The sequence below is a fragment of the Amblyomma maculatum genome, chromosome 7 (genome assembly GCF_055883805.1).
Source record: "Amblyomma maculatum isolate TAMU_Amacu chromosome 7, ASM5588380v1, whole genome shotgun sequence".
Classification (NCBI taxonomy): domain Eukaryota; kingdom Metazoa; phylum Arthropoda; class Arachnida; order Ixodida; family Ixodidae; genus Amblyomma; species Amblyomma maculatum.
In genome coordinates, this window is record NC_139350.1 from 75,449,516 (window position 1) to 75,455,216 (window position 5,701).

The following is a 5,701-nucleotide window of genomic DNA, read 5'->3' on the forward strand; positions in this document are numbered from 1 at the left end:
AAGCATCTCTTAAAAGGTGCGTAGACGTTGACGTTTGTAATTGACAACTTTCAAAATAAGTGGCGCCACCTACCGGAGAAAAACAGGACCCCGCCTACTGGTTGGAAAACACAGCCGCTCCGGCCATATCTGCACGCCGGATACTCACATACGCATTCGCGAAAACAGGTGCAGTTTTTCAACCGAGCGTTCTTTGACGTCTAGTGAAATAATGATTGAAGAAGATGGCATTCCATTCCCTTATTTGGAAGAGGGATGGATTGCTGAAGTCTCTAAGTGCAGTATAAAAAGTGATAATGCTTGGCGTTATCTGCACGCTAACTCTTCGACCGTACGTCAAGCGCGTCGCGGATGGGCCTTCAAAGAGGAAGGCTACATCAAGAACATGATGCTGAACACGAGTACCGGTGATCCAGAGCTTGGACTTTTGAGGGCAGCCTGCCTACCCTCGATGAAAGCCGGCGCTTACGTCGTATCAGCGTGGTACGTCAAAGCTATGGGCGACATCGCTGGAGCAAGATGTGAATTTATTGCTGGGTGAGTTGTCTTTGATTTTGAACGCGAAGGGGCGTTTATTGTTGTTGCGAGTGAAGGATGAAAGAGCACGAGCCTGTCGACTGGCTCCGGCTGAACCACCACCAGCGGCGAGGACGACGACCGCTGTAGTAACAATGTCCCGTGCCACCGGCACATTGCAAACGGCAAAAGCCCCTAGATCCCAGCCCCGAACTGTATTGAATATGAAGTAGGCTGTGATAGCTTCGATGAAGGTAAAGTACTAGCACTCTACTGCCTTTTGGCGAGAGCGGAGCGCGCGCAGTGTATACGTTCGCGATGCGCACACAGTGCACGCGTGAGCTGCTGATGCACGCGGACGCCAGTAGTGAGCCAAGTGTCCGCGCAAAAGCTCACATTAACGTCATACGCGTTTAGCACAGACGTCTTGCTGCTCTTCGAGTAGTGCACCATTGTTGATACTGTGTGCTGTCGTTAAATGACCAGTCTGTATTAAGCGTATCTTATACAGCTCGTCCAGTCGAAAATTCGTCGGCATGCACCGTGTATCGGAAACGATCGGGGGCTGCGTTAAAAAAAAAGTGTCACGCTTTTTTGTGGTTTTAGTGTGATTGATGAATGATAGGCAATGACGATCCAGTCAATGAAATCATTGTAAATGATGAATTAAAGAAGTGAGAAAAAATCGAAAAACGGAGTTCAAAGATATGTCATAAGACTCATAACGCTCATAATGAAAGACGCTTGATTATGCTATTTAAGGAAATTTAAAGCAGTGCTTAAGTGTCCCCCTAACTTTTTTTTTCTGTCCATTGCTGTGCAGATTAAGTGAAACGTGTCAGCATGTTGCTGCACTGCTGCTCACTGTCGCTGAAGCGACAGACAGCGGAGACACCGACAAGCCATCTTGCACGGACCTGCCATGTAAATAGATTGTCCCTCCTGAAGGTATGTATGAATTTGCGAGCATTTAGATTTCTATCGTTAGCACAGTACTGTATGCATAGCTCAGTTTCAACCCTGGTCAGGTTAAAAAGTGTGCAGTGTATGAGCTTTTTTCACATAGGAGCGCTGCGCAATATCAAACACTATCCTGTGTCATTCATACAGCGGTCTCTTGGAAGGAGCCTTGATTTGTAACCATTTGTATTGATCACATTGTTCAAAACCTCTTGCAATATGTGTAAATCTGGCTGTAACAACCATGAGTACACACTCATCGCTAAGTGCAGTAGCAAAGACCAATGTTATGCGATAGACACAGCTAACATCCTCTCTTTTTATTGAATTTCAGCAAAGAAGCCAGCAAAAAGGGTGCCTCTACATGAGATTTCATTCAGAAAACACACAGTCAACAAGCCGGCTCACATAAAAAAGAAGCGAGACTTCAACCCATGTGAAAGGGTTGCACCCTGTAAGGAAGAGGATATTATTGAACTGCGGAAAAGGCTTTCAGCTAGCAGCCCTACACTAAGAGTGCTGCGGTACCTGTGCCCACACAGCCAAGAGCAGTCAGAGACAAATGACAAACCCCAAATATTGATCAAAGATGATGCTGATCTCTGGAGCAAAGAGTACGAAGTATTGTGCAAAACTACATACAGTCGCTGAAGCCTCTCGAAGAAAGAGAGCGAGCACAAATATGCTCAAATACTCTGGGCCAAGCAAAGAACAAAACCCGGTACTCCGCAAGAACTGGTCGCCTGACAGCATCCCTTTTTAAGAGGACCTGCCATTGTGTTAAGCCGGAAGGCCTGCTAAAGACACTTCTATATCCCAACAATAGAGCAGTGTACGAAGCAATAGCCTATGGCAGGGCTCACGAGAGGGATGCTGTTGAGGCATATCAAGCTGTTATGATTTGCAAAGATTTGGCAGTTGTAGTGCAAGAAACTGGTTGGCACATCCACAAAGACTATCCTTTCTTAGCTGCCTCGCCAGACCGGATTGTGTTCATCGACGGTGAGGAAGGACTGCTTGAGGTGAAGTGCCCTATATCGAAAAAAGGGGTCACTGTCGAGGAAGCATGCCAAGACCTCAAGTTCTGTTGCGCACTTCAAAATGGTGAAGCTGTCTTGAAGACTGAACATGCTTATTATTATCAGGTGCAAGGCCAGATGGCTGTAACTGGACACAGTTGGTGTGACTTTGCAATATGGACTGAGGGAGGTGAGCCTATGGAGTCGCATCATATATACGTGCAGCGTATTTATTTCAAGAGGAAGTTCTGTGAGGAAGAAATGCTTCCGGCCCTGCTACATTTCATGACACATGCATTTGCACCAGTGGTGCTGATAAAACGTGTCAAGCGCCTGCAGACACTTTACACTTGTAGGCAATATGTGTCGTACAAGATGCTGCAGAGAGGATTTTACGTCTGTCATTGTGGGGACAATGACCTTAAGCTGAAGATCACAAAGCTGAAGTGAGAATCTAGCTTGCCTCTGTTCACCCAAGATTATGAGCATTGCAAATAAAGGATCCTTAAAAATTGCAAAGGTTTACCTAGCCTATCATGTGCAGAGAATGCGTAAGCATGCCAGATTGTGCGTGTGGGTCACCTAAAATTTGGAAATCACCACTGAGTTGGCCATGGTCAAATTAGGTTGGACAACAACTTTGGGCATATTTGGACGAAGTAGAAATTTTTTTTCTTTATAAAGGGGGGGGGGGGGGGGTCAGAGGGCCAAACCTTTTGCAGCTGGACAGATACTTTCTGCAAGCGTGCTCTGTACATGCTTTTATATGACATGAGCTATTGTCTACATATTAAAGTGAACTGCAAGTTTCGAAAATGTAAAGGCCATTTGTTCAGCTATTAGGTGTTTCTTTTGCCCTATGAGAGGTGTTGAAGCAATAGCTCATCTATCTACTTGTGAATGCAGCAGTCTGCAATTTAATTCAGTCATAGTATCTGTGACTGAAATTGGAAACTTGTGTACTCAACCATTTGCATCTAGAGCTTTGTGTTTAGAGTTTGTGTGTTATGCAAGTGCTCCCTGATATGTACGAGTGATGCTTAGGGCCCAGTCAGGCGGATTCATTTCCGCCTTTTTGCCCCCTGCACCAAGACATTCTGTTGTCTAAATTTCCCTGAATAAAAAAAAAGTATTAGAATACTCTCTGTGATTTTGTTCAAGTTACATGATCTCACAGCAAAACTTTGACAATTTGTCAAAGAGGAATCTCCAAAGCAGCAACAAAGACCTTCAGTAATGCAACAGCACTGTTTCATACTTCTAATAATGTACTGGCAAATGTGCAGCCAGGGTGGTGCTTGGGCAGGACAGGAAGGCACTGAACAAGGCTTTGAATATATGCGCAATGAACAATAACAGTAACATTACCGCACATAGAGCAGTGTCAGATAGATGAAATATGAACACAAAAGCAGTCGGTTACAAGTAAGCATTGATTACTGAAAGCCAAATAATTCCAAATGCAATGGAAATGTGATCCAAATCAACACTTGTGACTTCCTCACGGATACTGCAAAAATAAAAAGTATGCAAAAAGTACCGAGACAGTTCAGGCCAGAAGGAAAGAAATTTGATCTCCCCAGGTAATGCAAAACGTTCTCATAATGATGCCTGAATAGCTGCCTGAAATGCATGCATTGAGGCCTCAACCTATGCATTTAGTCTGCATCCTTTTTAAGTGGTTCCCTGAAGTTACTCAAAAAACAGCAGACCTTAAAGACCTGTTCTTCTATGTCTATCATAGTGATTGGGAATGGCCTGTCAAGTATGTGAAAGCTTTTTACGCATGCGATTGCTCGTTCTACATGAACTCTAGCACGAGCAATGCGACGAGTTTGCTCCACAGCCTGAGCAGACATTTGTGGCTCATGTCGTTCACGGAATGGGGGCCTGTACACAGTAAGACCAGGAGGTAGATACGGGAATGTGAATCCTTTATCCACCATAATGGCATCTACTGGATTTAGGCTGTCAATAAGACCACTGCTCTCGAGCATAACCTTATCAGACACCGAGCCCCCCCCAGAGACGTCAAACATAGGCAATGTAACCATCCGGAGTGCGTCCAAGAAGAACCTTGTATGTATTGTAATGTTTATATGGTGAAAATGTCTGGCGCTGGGCGCTAAGTGACGATGGTCGTTGAATCCTCACTTCTGTTGCATCCAGTACCAAGCGCGTGTTTTCAAAACCAAGAAATGATTTTGGCAGATGCTGCTGAATAACTTCAAGTGAGGGAACGTTGGTTATACAAGCCAGTTCTTTCTGGACAAAGTTAACCCACGTGGCAAAGATGCGGCTCACATGGCTTTCTGATACACCAAAGTTTCGTGCTACTTCTTCTCCAAACATGCCAGTTCTCAGGCGTACAAGAAACATGAAAAATTCAGATGCAATATCTTTCTCTCTGGGCCGGCCACAGTTTTCTTGTTCTTTCCTATCCCAGCCCCAATATGACATTTGACTGGCCCGATGTTTAAAATACTCAAACAAGCTTTCAAAAACACCAAAGTTAGGAAGGCCAGTGTAGAACATGCACTTCTTGGGGCAATTGTAATGTAAGAAGCTGTGACTCTGCTTTCCTAAGCTGTTTCTGAAGCTGGGCATTCTTCTTCTGCAGTCTCAGAAGTGCTTGCTGAAGGAGAACTTCTTTTGCTCTGGCGGTGTGCTGGGTTGCATCCATGCATTTGCAACTGTTCTGGCTGGGATCCTGCTCAGTAGCTGCAAAATGATCTGTGTAAGAAGCAAAAGTCATACAATTGCTCGAGCACAAAAACTGGAAATATTAGAGAACCCTAAGTAAATATCCCAGAACATGAATACAAACAAGTGTGCAAGTGACCCTTGGCCATCATCAATACAAGTTGACACAAGAAAATTACAACTTTCATGAGGTACGCATTACTGCAAGTGCAATTTTATATCACAGAAATTTAACAACCATCCCAAGGCTCTAAAGAGATAATAAACGATAATATGAAAAAGGGAAAGATCTCGGCTCCAGAAGGCGCATATAAGATGAAAGATAAATGTGCTACAAGGTTCAACCAGTTCCCGTGAATTAATCGTTTAGCTCTATAGACCTTTTCCTTTTGCCTTTTCACAGTTGTAGCAATGGAAGTAGCAGCCATAGTTGCCACAAAATTCCAAATTACATGTATGACATTTATATTACTGAACATACAAAACATGGTCTTCTAGTTGGC

At 44.2% G+C, this 5,701-nt stretch overlaps 2 pseudogenes; one reads left to right on the forward strand and one right to left on the reverse strand.

Moving 5' to 3' along the window:
- The first annotated feature begins 211 nt into the window (after positions 1–211).
- On the forward strand, positions 212–2,945 carry LOC146183671 (uncharacterized; annotated as a pseudogene).
- Positions 2,946–4,153: 1,208 nt separating this feature from the next.
- LOC146183672 (uncharacterized) lies at positions 4,154–5,045 on the reverse strand (annotated as a pseudogene).
- Positions 5,046–5,701: the final 656 nt, after the last annotated feature.